Consider the following 10920-nt stretch of genomic DNA (forward strand, 5'->3'; position numbering starts at 1 on the left):
ATGACACTTGATTTCACAAATTTTGCTGGCAATTTAGGGGGGAAAGGAGTCTTACCATTGTTGTTTGTTTTTTTGTCTTGTTTTGTTTTTACTTTGGGGCTTCTGAGCTAATAGTGTATATGTTTAGAGGCTCTGAAGGCTAGTGCATGGATTAGACCCACCTGAGAGTGAATCCAACACAGAAGATAGTGCAAGCAATGGAGGAAGAGGTTGATGTCCAGGTCCGGCCCATGCCAGAAACCAGTTAAATTCCCCTGGCTTCTTCAGTGATAAACCAATGAGTAACAGTCTTCATCCTTCACTCCCAGTCCTGACTTACATATGACTTAATCAAGAAGTATTGATTACCCACCCATGCTAGATTTAAAGATGCAGCAATGAACATGCTCCATAAATGTTTGCTTATTTTGATTTTTATTTGAATGGCCTTGGGATTGGAAAGTTATAATTTTAGCCTCTAATGATCTTTAATGTAGATACCTATCAATGAACAGTTGCCAGCTTCCTCAAAAACAGTCAAATATTCATTCAATACATGACAAATGGGCTTCTCTGGTGGCTCAGATGGTAAAGAATCTGCCTGCAATGCAGGAGACCAGGGTTTGATCCCTGGGTTGGGAAGATCCCCTGGAGGAGGGCATGGCAACCCACTCCAGTATTCTTGCCTGGAAAATCCCCATGGACAGAAGAGCCTGGTGGGCTACAGTCCACAGGGTTGCAAAGAGTCAGACACGACTGAAGCAACTTAGCACGCACACAAGCACGTTACAAACAGCGAACCAACACATTGATATTCTGGCCCAGAATGTAAAGAAGAGACCGTCTCTACCATGGAGTCGTTCACTGGGTCATCAGATGGAAAAGAGAACATTATCACAGGGAAAGCCCTCAAGCTCCTAAAACCAACAATGTACACAAGCAAGACGTGTAGTTCAGAGACAGGAGAAGCTGGCCTGGGTCCCAAGAAGGTTCTGGACTGAGTGAATGCTCACACCCAGGTTCAATGGTAAGAGACTGGGGGCAGGTACCAATTCTGTGGAGCCTGAAACTTATCTAATTTGGTAGAGAGGGAGTCCTCTTTAAGAAACACAGGCAAAATTAGGTGTAAGCTCTTAGAAATGACCCATGCAATAGGTCCTGAGGTCTAGGCTTCGTCAGATTGATGGTGAATTTGTCTGGGCAGGAGGCGTGTGTGTACATGTAAAAATCAAAGTCCTGGTTCAAGGAAGAGCAAACTGGTTTATCCAAGTATGGTCTAACAGATAGAGGAATGTGACAGTTGCATTACTGAATGATTGAAAAGGCCACAGTACCTTTGGGGGGCCTCAAAGTTCAGGACATGAAATTTCAGGGTAATATTGGGAACTAGAGCCCACTTCTGAGAAGGGAAGTTGCGTGTTTAGGTAGATCTTTCTTGCCACTGGACTTAGGATGAATTAATTAATTAATAAAAAGGGGCCCTGGGGCTCCCAGAGATGTTTCTGGCAAGAAATGATGATTTTGTAAACCAGGAAGAAGACTGCAGAAACTGAAAGGAAGGAAATGAAGCCAAGTCCAAGTGTTATTGAAAAAATAGTCTAGACATTTGGGAGAAACCCAGACTTAAGTCCAAGCTTTCAAGACTGAAGTGCAAGGAGGTTGGCAATAGGTTAACTTGTTTTTGGCCATGCTGTGTGGCATGCAGGGTCTTACTTCCCCCACCAGAGACTGAACCTGTGCCCCCTGCATCAGGAGCACAGATTCTTAGCCACGTGGCACCAGGTAAGTCTCAAAGGATTCATTTCATGATGTCACTATTTCCTAATGTCATAACCTTCCAGTGAGTCAAGCCTTAGGGTTTTAGAATTATTTTGCACTGTTTTTGGGAGATGCATGTTTAGCAAAGATCTAAAATTCTTCTTCTTCTGATCCTTTTGCAGTTCATGAGCATGATGATTGGGTGTTCACGCTGCTGTGTGACATGTACCTTCCTCTAAACCTTGTTACGATATCGGCACATTACCTGTCTGACATGAAAAAAAGAAAAAGAAAAAAAAAAGAAAAAAAAATAAAATAAAATTCTTCTTCTTCCACATTCCACTGCTGTGCTCTGAATATTTGTGTGCCCTTCCTGCCAACCCCAACAAATTCATATGTTGAAATCCCAACACCCCCACCCACCCCCCCCATCATGTGATGATATTAGGAAGTGGGGCCTTTGGGAGGTGGTCGGCTCTGTCCCCATGAATGGGACTAGTTTTCTCAAAGAGACTCAAGGCCTCCCTCCCCTTTCACCCTGTGAGGACACAGCAAGACGTCAGCAGTGTGAAGAGGGCCTTCGCCAGAACCCAGCCATGAGGGATGATGAGTAAATTTCTGCTGTTTCTAAAGCACCAGCCTGAAGTATTTTGTTGTAGCAGCCTGAACAGACTGGGACATCCAGTAACGTAAGAAATCTTGATTCTCTCCCCATCTAAGCCGTCCAGGGCAATGCTATAGAGCCTCTTCCACGATCAGTGGATGTGCTGGATTCCATTTCTATCTGGTCTGTAAAAGGAGCAGGACTGGGAACACAGCTGAGGGAAAGGAAACCGGCACTCAGGGGAGTGGGGTGTCTCCTCCTCTCAGTGTTCAAGGCTTGAAATGCTTGGCTGGCCTCAGCCCAGGGAGAGCAGGCTTCCTGTGTAGGCGGAACCTAGAAGGAAGCCACGGAGGATGTTAGGCAGTTCATCTCACCTTCAAACGCTGAAGGAAGGAGGATTCTTTGTGCAGAGTCAAGAAAAGGATTGGACACCGGATGGCAACGATGACCAGGCGTTTTCTAAGTGGTTACACTTGAGAGACAGGGTTCTTTCATCATATAAAAGTAATTCTGTCCTAAAGGATTGAAATAATCCAGTTTGGGCCAAACCTTCTTGAAAGAAAGTTGCAGGCCATTTCCATGATTTACTCCTTTTCCCTTCAGAAACCCATATCCAGTATTTTGAGTGCATCACACCCCTGGTCTATTCCATGATTTCAGCGAGGGGAATTGTAAACACCAGAGCTCTCAGGTTATTTGTCAGTTTTGAGAAAATCCTTGAAAAAGAAAGCTGGCTTTATGGTAGGATTTAGTCCCATCACTTTTTGAGAAATGAGGCTCTGTCTGAGCATAGGAAAGGAGGAATTCAGGGAAAGCTCATCTCAACTCTAAATAGTCTGACTTTGTTTTTTATTTTTTTCTTCCAGTTTCTTTGCTATGAGCCTATAAACACACCAAGTGGGCAGTTTTGAAAAGGAGAATGTTCATAAATCACAGGAACAGGAAACGGACCACTAGGGGGGATTGTTAGGCCATTTTGTGCAAAAAAGAATGACTCTTAACTTTTGGAAATGACTGCAGTTTCTTTCTTTTAAATTGTCTTTAGTCAACTTCAAGCAGGCGCCACACACCAAAACTAGAATTCAATCTCAGGAAGCAAACTCTCCCCCCACCCCACAACCACCACCTCTGAAAGCGATCGAATGCCTGTGAACATCCCTTTCTTGTTTAATTGTGAAAGGATTAATGCAGGCTTTGAAGAAATAGCTGTCCCCAGTACCTGCTTCCAGAAGCAGCTGTTCCCACAGCATCTCGGCAGGTGCAGCCCAGAAGCTGGCCCTGCCCTTATCATGTGGTGGAAGGTATATTTGCAGAGTCCAATGTGTGTTCAGCTCTGAATTAGTCAACTTTGTTATCTGAATTCTCCTAAACCCAAAGCCTAACAAGAAAATAGCAGAGAGTAATTCCCCCACAATGATTACAGAGGGATAGGGATCAGGGGAATATGGAAGAGGCCGGACTGAAGAAAGCGTTTTTCAGACAAAGAGGTAAAACTCTAGATGAGAGAGAGATGGAGAGAGACGGAAAGGGAGAGAGAGAGAGGCAGAAACACACATGTGGGGATTGTTTATAGGAAATATCGTGTTTCTAGAATTGCTTTCCCATAGGATAAGATATCTGCCTTGAAGTGTGTTAATAATCGTTTTCAAATCGGTAGCTGGAAGTGGCTCTCGGCAGGTGGCAAGTCCCAGGTTTGGTGTCAGGCAGGGCAGAGACGCTGGGAAGATGTTTTGGAAGAGTACGAATTAGGAAAAGGTGCCAGGAGGCGCCAAGGGACACGAGGGGGGGCATGCAAAAGACTCACGATTGTTTCAGTCATTAAACACTGATATTTAATTTTAGTTTAGTAATCCGGGGCACTATTATTTGGACTCAAGCAAACAAAAAAAAAAAGGAGGAAAAAAGAAAATTGAATAAGTATAAAAAAAGAGCGAGGAGGGGCCAACCTGCTTTGGGCCAAGAAGGGCAATAAAGGAGTCTTTATAAGCGCAGGATGGTGGAATACGCTTTTCTCCCCCCCACCCCACCAAGCAGAATGTCAAATTCTGTCCCCCTTTTTTTCCCCTCTCAAAGCATGCTAAAAGGAAAATTCTTCACAGAATCTTAAAGAACTTTTTTGACACAACAGCTGCAAAATCTATTTTCTAAACAAAGATTTATACATATTTATATGAGCTTAATCCAGATTTTTTTTAATAAATCATCCTCAGAACTGCAGAGGTAAACTATATGTAAATACCTCAAGTAATAGGCTTGTAGTGTAAATCACATCATTTTATCTTCAATTTTGCATTCGTTTTTCTGGCTTAAAGGTGCATCAGAGATATGCATTTTAGCATATTCAGAACACGGGGCGTGAAATTAAATGTTTGACAGAGTGAGAAAAATATACAGACTTTGGAGATGCCTTAAAAATAGTAATTTATGCAGATCTAGAGGAGTGAAATCATTTGCAATGGAGTGACCTCTCTCCAGGAATTTTGTGCTCAGTGTTCTTCCCTAATCTCCCGCTGTATCTTCATTTTTCATTGAACTAGCCAGTTTTCTGCGAAGCCGTCTTGTAGATAAGGGGAGTGCTAAAGAAGAAGAAAGAGGACGCTCGGTGGGTCCGTTTCCATTGCACTTTTACCCAAGGCAATGGGCAGAATTTAACGGATTCCTTCCAACATATGTTTTTGCCAGATAAGTAAACAGTGTGTGTCGGAAATGAAAAAGCATTTGCAATTTAATGACATTACAGCTCTCAGCTTAGGCTGGCGTGCTGCGAGGCGAAAAGCAGAAAAAGAGAGGAGAGTAGAAAGAGAAAAAGAACAAAGTTCATCTTCCCTTTTGTGCATTTTTATCAAGGAAAATATTACTTCTTTCCCCCTCTTGTTCTCTTTTTTCTTTTTCATCTTTTGGCTTTTTTGTCTCACTCATTTACATTTTTTTTCTTTTCTGCCTTTCTGTCCTCTGTTCACTTCTGCCTTTTTCTCATATTGCTATGGACTCATTTCTTTTTTTTCTCTCCATTGTGTGTCCTTATTCATCTATTTTGACCATTCAGTTTTACCTTCTAAGAAGCTGTTTATCCTACAATGTATCTTTTTTCCTGCGTTGTACTCCTAGCGCTATAGCTCATAGTCAACAGGATTGTCGGAGGGATTATAACGTTTCATTTCAAAGCACTACAAATCTGCTCTTTTGCCTTCAGTCTCTGCCCCTGTTTCTTCTGATACTTGTCGTTTTATTTCGCATTCATTTCAGTCTTTAGTTTCACCCCCAGACGTCACAGCACCCCAATATCTAACCACTGATGCTCACTGTCTTTGCACTGTATGTTAGTATTGAAAGGTTCTAGAACCTTCCCCTTGAAATGGCAGAGCCCTTCTCTCACACCCTCGCTCAGGTTCGGAAAGGTGCAGACGCTGAACGTGTGGTCAGAATGGGTCCTCCCAGAGGCCGGTGGCCAGGACAAGGCATCCCGCAGTCTCTGCTTGTAATGAGCCGTCTTCCAATAGAAAATGAGTCCCACCAGGTCCTGCAGCTGCATTTGCTGCTACTTTTCCTTTGTGTGAGGGCAATTACTGAAATGTGTGTAGATCTGAGTTCTGTGATTGTGTAATCAGGTGTGTACATGTGTGTTCATATGTGTGTTTGAAACCTATGTGATAAGCGTGTGCAGATTGTTTAAGGCAGTACACTGTAAGTCTTTGAATACAGACATATAGAAAGACATGACTAATATTTCAGATCTGATTCTACCTTAAATTCCAGCAGTAAAAGTTGAGTGCAGAAAACAATGTTTTCTCCCCACTCAGGTCCACCGCACTATTATTTCTAGGGTTATTTTCACTGCCCCTTTTACAAGGAGGAATAAGATTTGGCACCTGAGTTCATTTTTGTAACAGACTAACTATTTAAAGGACCAAGCCACCCTATTTAAGAGAAAGGAATGTGTCTGAGTCATTGTTGCCTCTTTTGAGTTGTTAGTCTGTCAATCTAAGCAGTTCCTGAAGAAACAACTTTTAACATGAAGATTAGTATTCAGGGTTGCTTTCTATTTTTGCAAAACAAGTTCACATTATTTTAGATACTGTTATCACAAGCATTTGAGTATTAGTACTCCCGATGTTTAACATAAATTCCATTTCAAGAATACACTTGAAAGTCACCGGTTAACCTGCAGGTTGAGCGTAATTGAAAGACTCCGTAATCAAATTGTAAGCCCTATCACAGAAATACTCTACAGACTTTAAAAAGATGCTTAAATAAAATGCTCTTGTCTAAAGACATGTGCATGTTTTTACCATAAAATTACATCTTCAGCATCTTCCAGATCCAGCACTTGGTAAGTAAAAAAGAAAATCTATTTGGACAGAAGGATGTAAAGTAGCTGGAGGTGGTAATTTAATCAACCAAGGATATATTTCAATGTTTTTCTGGTCTTCTAGGCATTAGCACTTTAAATTCATTATGTCGGTTTGACAGATATATGCAGCCTTAAGGATCTAAAAATGAAATCCTAGAAGTATAGCCTGCTAGAGGATATATATTGAACTTAAGAGATTAAAATGGTATAACCATTGCAACAGAATGGAACATATCACGTTTCTCATTTTTCCCCCACTAAGCATGAGTCTTTTGCAGATGTAAAATGCAGTCTTGTCTAATTATAAAACCTGGCTGAAGAGCTACAGCTTTCTAACTTTTATACTGATGAAGTGGATATTAGAAAGAAAATGTTGGCTTCATGTACAGTCTGAAGAAGTCCTCCGTTTGGGATTTTCCATATCAATAATTTATCAGGGGAAAATGACTCAAGTAGTTACATGCAGCCTGCTGTTAAAAGGCTTGCTTGCATGCTTTCCCTATTTAAGGCAAATAACAAAAGAGCCAAATTATCAAGCAGGTCTTAACGTAACTGGGACGTTAAATCTACTATGTCATTATGCCAATTTAGTAACATTAATGATCTGTAATATTAATTCATCATCCTGGAACATAGGGAAGGTTTGCCATAATTAACTATATTAAGCCACAATTAAAAAGTCATCCAAGCTGTTGTAAAGATTCGAGTGATGATAAGGATGTTCGTTATATTGCAAACCTTTCTGACCATGGACATTTTGAACATAAGACTTTGTTACCAACAGCACCCCCCCAACCCCGCTTGGAATTCAGATGTGTCAAAAGAGCAGCCACCCACGGAGGTGGTGGCAGCGACCAGACGCCTTATCAGCCATTTCCATCGCCTTCTGCGGTTTAACACTTTCTTACAGGGAGAATCAGCTTTGAAAGAGGTACAACCTTTTAGCATATCTACTTTAATTCCTCAAGGGGGAGCAAAAATGGGCTGTCTAGCGAAATTCACATCTGTGGGACAGACTATCTACTCCTCTGAGATTAGGGTCATCTTTGAAAGTCACGTTTCAAACTGCACAAAATGAACATTTTGATGTTTTAAAATGGAGATCCTGTAACGTCTAAACCTAAATCCGAGTCTCCTATCACCAGATGTCTACAAGCTCCTAGTTCTCCTCCCCACCTATTTGAAGTCTTTATTGTGGATGGGAATCTTTGAGTCACAGACAATATTGGGTGAAAGATAACTGGGACCAGGGAAGGGGTGAGCTGCAGCCCAGACTATGACTGATGTAACCGTCCAGCCCAACAGACCCCCTTTATCAGTGACCCCCAACCTTTTTGGCACGAGGGACTGGTTCTATGGAAGACAGTTTTTCAGTGACCGAGGATGGGCAGGGGTATGGTTCCAGGATGATTCAAGCACGTCACATTTATTGTGCACTTTATTTCTATTATCATTCCATCAGTTGCTCCTTCAGATCATCAGGCATTAGAACCCGGAGGTTGCGGGCCCCTGATGGGGCAAACCAGTGGATGATAAAGGACTATTTCCTCTCCATTTTAAAACCCCAACTTTTCTTTATACCCACTGTTATTAGCCTTGCCATTAGTGGTCATGAATTCTTCCTCCCTAAAGCAACATTTAGAATGCTGCTATCTCTGTGTACGAACACCCCTTTCAGTTGCGTTTATAATCACTGTCACTGCTGTGGGAAGCTGAGGGAAGAAGGAAGTGTAAATGGTAACTTGCACACACATGTAACTGAAAGTAATTTAGGATAACCAAAGAAGGAGGCACATCACCAACTTGGTCTGGAGGAAAGACTAGGGGTTGGTGTTTGCAGAGATTCATAAAGGACTCCTGTGAATCTGGATGTGGCTGTTCTTTTGCCCATGAAGCCTAGAGCTGCATCGAAAATCCGAAAGCCTGCCTGATACAGAATTGCTCAACATCTAATCAAAATTTTCAAGGAGAAGAAACTGCAGGGAGTCCCCTCACACCATGTACCTTTCTTTCTGTTTTTCTTTTTTGCACTGTTGCTGGAGGTACTGCAATACTAGGTCGACACATGAAGAGAACAGAGCAAGCTCCTATTCCAACTCCTTGCTCCAAAAATCCAGAGAGTACATTGTCCTTGATAGAAGACGCATCAGATATTAAACAGGTAAGAACAGATACTACACTTGATCTTAGCCAAAAGACCAGGAAGCGATACACCATGTACCTTTCCATCCACATTACGGTGTGTGCTTTTGTGAAGATACACGTATGCTCCCCACTCTGATTTCTGCAACTCTGATTTGTGTCATATGCTGGAGAAGTCCTGACAGTGGTACTGATGCTCTATCTCGGTGACAGGGGACAGATCACTTGACAATCTTAGTCTTACTGGTTTGAGTAGTGACATTCCATTCCGGTGTTCTCACTCAGCAGGAACCAGTAACTCGTTCTCAGAAAAACAAAATCTCTGCTCCATGCTTGTAAACCAAGAAGCCAGTCTAAACTTCCAGCCAAAGAAGATTCATATCCCTTCATGGAACGCTGGAAGCTTTGTGACTGTTGGCTTAAAAGTGTGGTACTAGATAGGAAAACAGCAGCTACTGCTTCTGATATGAGAGAGCTCCAAAGAACCTGTCTTCCAGTAGACATTGTCAAATGGAAAGCAGGGCTCTCACGTTCCCTCTCTGAAAATTCCAAGAAATTCACCAAACCAAACCTAACTTCACTCCCACTTCTCTGGAGTAATTGCCACCCAGAAGCCTGATCTGTCCTTTCTCGGCAAACGATGTTAAGGGATATAAAGGTGAAAAGACACAGTTTTCTGGACAATTTTACAAAGACCCTAGCCTCGATGTTGGAAAGACATTCTTGCCAAGTCTTCACCCGTAGATAGTCTTGGTTCCCGTCCTCTTCTGTGTGTTTTGAAGAGGTGTTCAAAGATTCAAGTGGGAGCCAGATTTGCGGTACTTTTCTGAGGCTCTCAAGACACTTTCCAGTTGATATGAACTGGAGTCCTTGTGAAAACCGATTGAAGTGGTGACTCAGCTAAGATTGCCAGCAGTGTGTTCATGGTCACAAAAACATGCACGTGCTAACAGCTACTCTATAGAATCCCGGTTCTGAGAAGACAAAAGTCAGTCTCTCAACCTCGCCATCAGACGTTTCTGAATCATCCTGGTGAAGGTGATTGGTGTCCCCAGACCCGACCAGTCTATAGATCGGCTCTTCCTCTGCACTTACGTGGACAATTCTTCCTCCGCACTTACGTAGACACAATCGTGTCCATGATCCTTTTAGTTCTCAGATATCTTTGCCCATTAAGCCTTCCACATAGGTCAGCCCACCTGTCACAGGCAAAGCCCTCAGCTCCCATTTCCCTTGTAGGACTGTCCGCAGAGTAACTTCCGGTGCTGGTAAGTGGAGAGGAAGCTACTAAGAGAGGAGAGGAGCACCTGGCCATGCTGACAAGTAAGAGTTCCTCTAAATTTCTCATTTCCTGTGATCAGGGCCTTGATATTTCCAGGACCCCATCCTTTCACTGTGTGTGGGAGTGGAAGTAGCAGTTATTGGCAGGTCAGAGTTGAATCAATGGAGCATACGGTGTGCAGACAGCATGAATTAGGGACTGAGGGTCTCACCTTGGAGTGCTGAAAAGAGCTGCTTCCTGTCCTGTCTCAGGAATGATGGGAGTATCTCACCAGGTCGTTCAGCGTGCATCGGTGACGGATACATTAGTCTGGGAAGGAACTTAATGATCATTTGCCCAACCCCTCGTAAGGATGCTGGGACTAATAAATGCTACAATCATCCTTCCATATCCAAGGGGGATTGGTTCCAGCTCACCCTGCCTCCCCACACCCCTCAGATACCAATATCCGTGGATGCCCAAGTCCCTTATAGACAATGCATAGTGTTTGCTCATAACCTATGCACATCTTCCAATACACTTCAAATCCTTTCTAGATTATTTATAAAACTGAATACAATATAAATGCTATGTAGATAGTTACTGGCAAGTGGCAAGTTTTTCTTTTTGGAACTTTTCTGAGAATTTTTTCTCCCTGAGTATTTTCTATCCACGGTTGAACTCGCAGATATAAGAGCCACTGTAGTTATCTTCCTAAAGCCACCAGTCAGGGACTTCCTTGGTGGTCCAGTGGCCAAGACTCCACACTCCCAGTGCAGGGGGCCCAAGTTCCATCCCTGGTCAGGGGACTAGATGCCATGTGCT

General features: G+C 42.7%; 2 non-coding genes across 2 annotated transcripts; one reads left to right on the forward strand and one right to left on the reverse strand.

Annotated features, from left to right (window-relative positions):
* Nucleotides 1–1907: 1907 nt before the first annotated feature.
* LOC136144557 (small nucleolar RNA U13) lies at nucleotides 1908–2012 on the forward strand. Its single transcript, XR_010658583.1, has one exon. It is a non-coding gene; the product is annotated as a small nucleolar RNA U13 (small nucleolar RNA).
* A 6700-nt stretch (nucleotides 2013–8712) lies between these two features.
* On the reverse strand, nucleotides 8713–8902 carry LOC136144562 (U2 spliceosomal RNA). Its single transcript, XR_010658587.1, has one exon. It is a non-coding gene; the product is annotated as a U2 spliceosomal RNA (small nuclear RNA).
* Nucleotides 8903–10920: the final 2018 nt, after the last annotated feature.

This window comes from Muntiacus reevesi, chromosome 11 (genome assembly GCF_963930625.1).
Source record: "Muntiacus reevesi chromosome 11, mMunRee1.1, whole genome shotgun sequence".
Classification (NCBI taxonomy): Eukaryota; Metazoa; Chordata; class Mammalia; order Artiodactyla; family Cervidae; genus Muntiacus; species Muntiacus reevesi.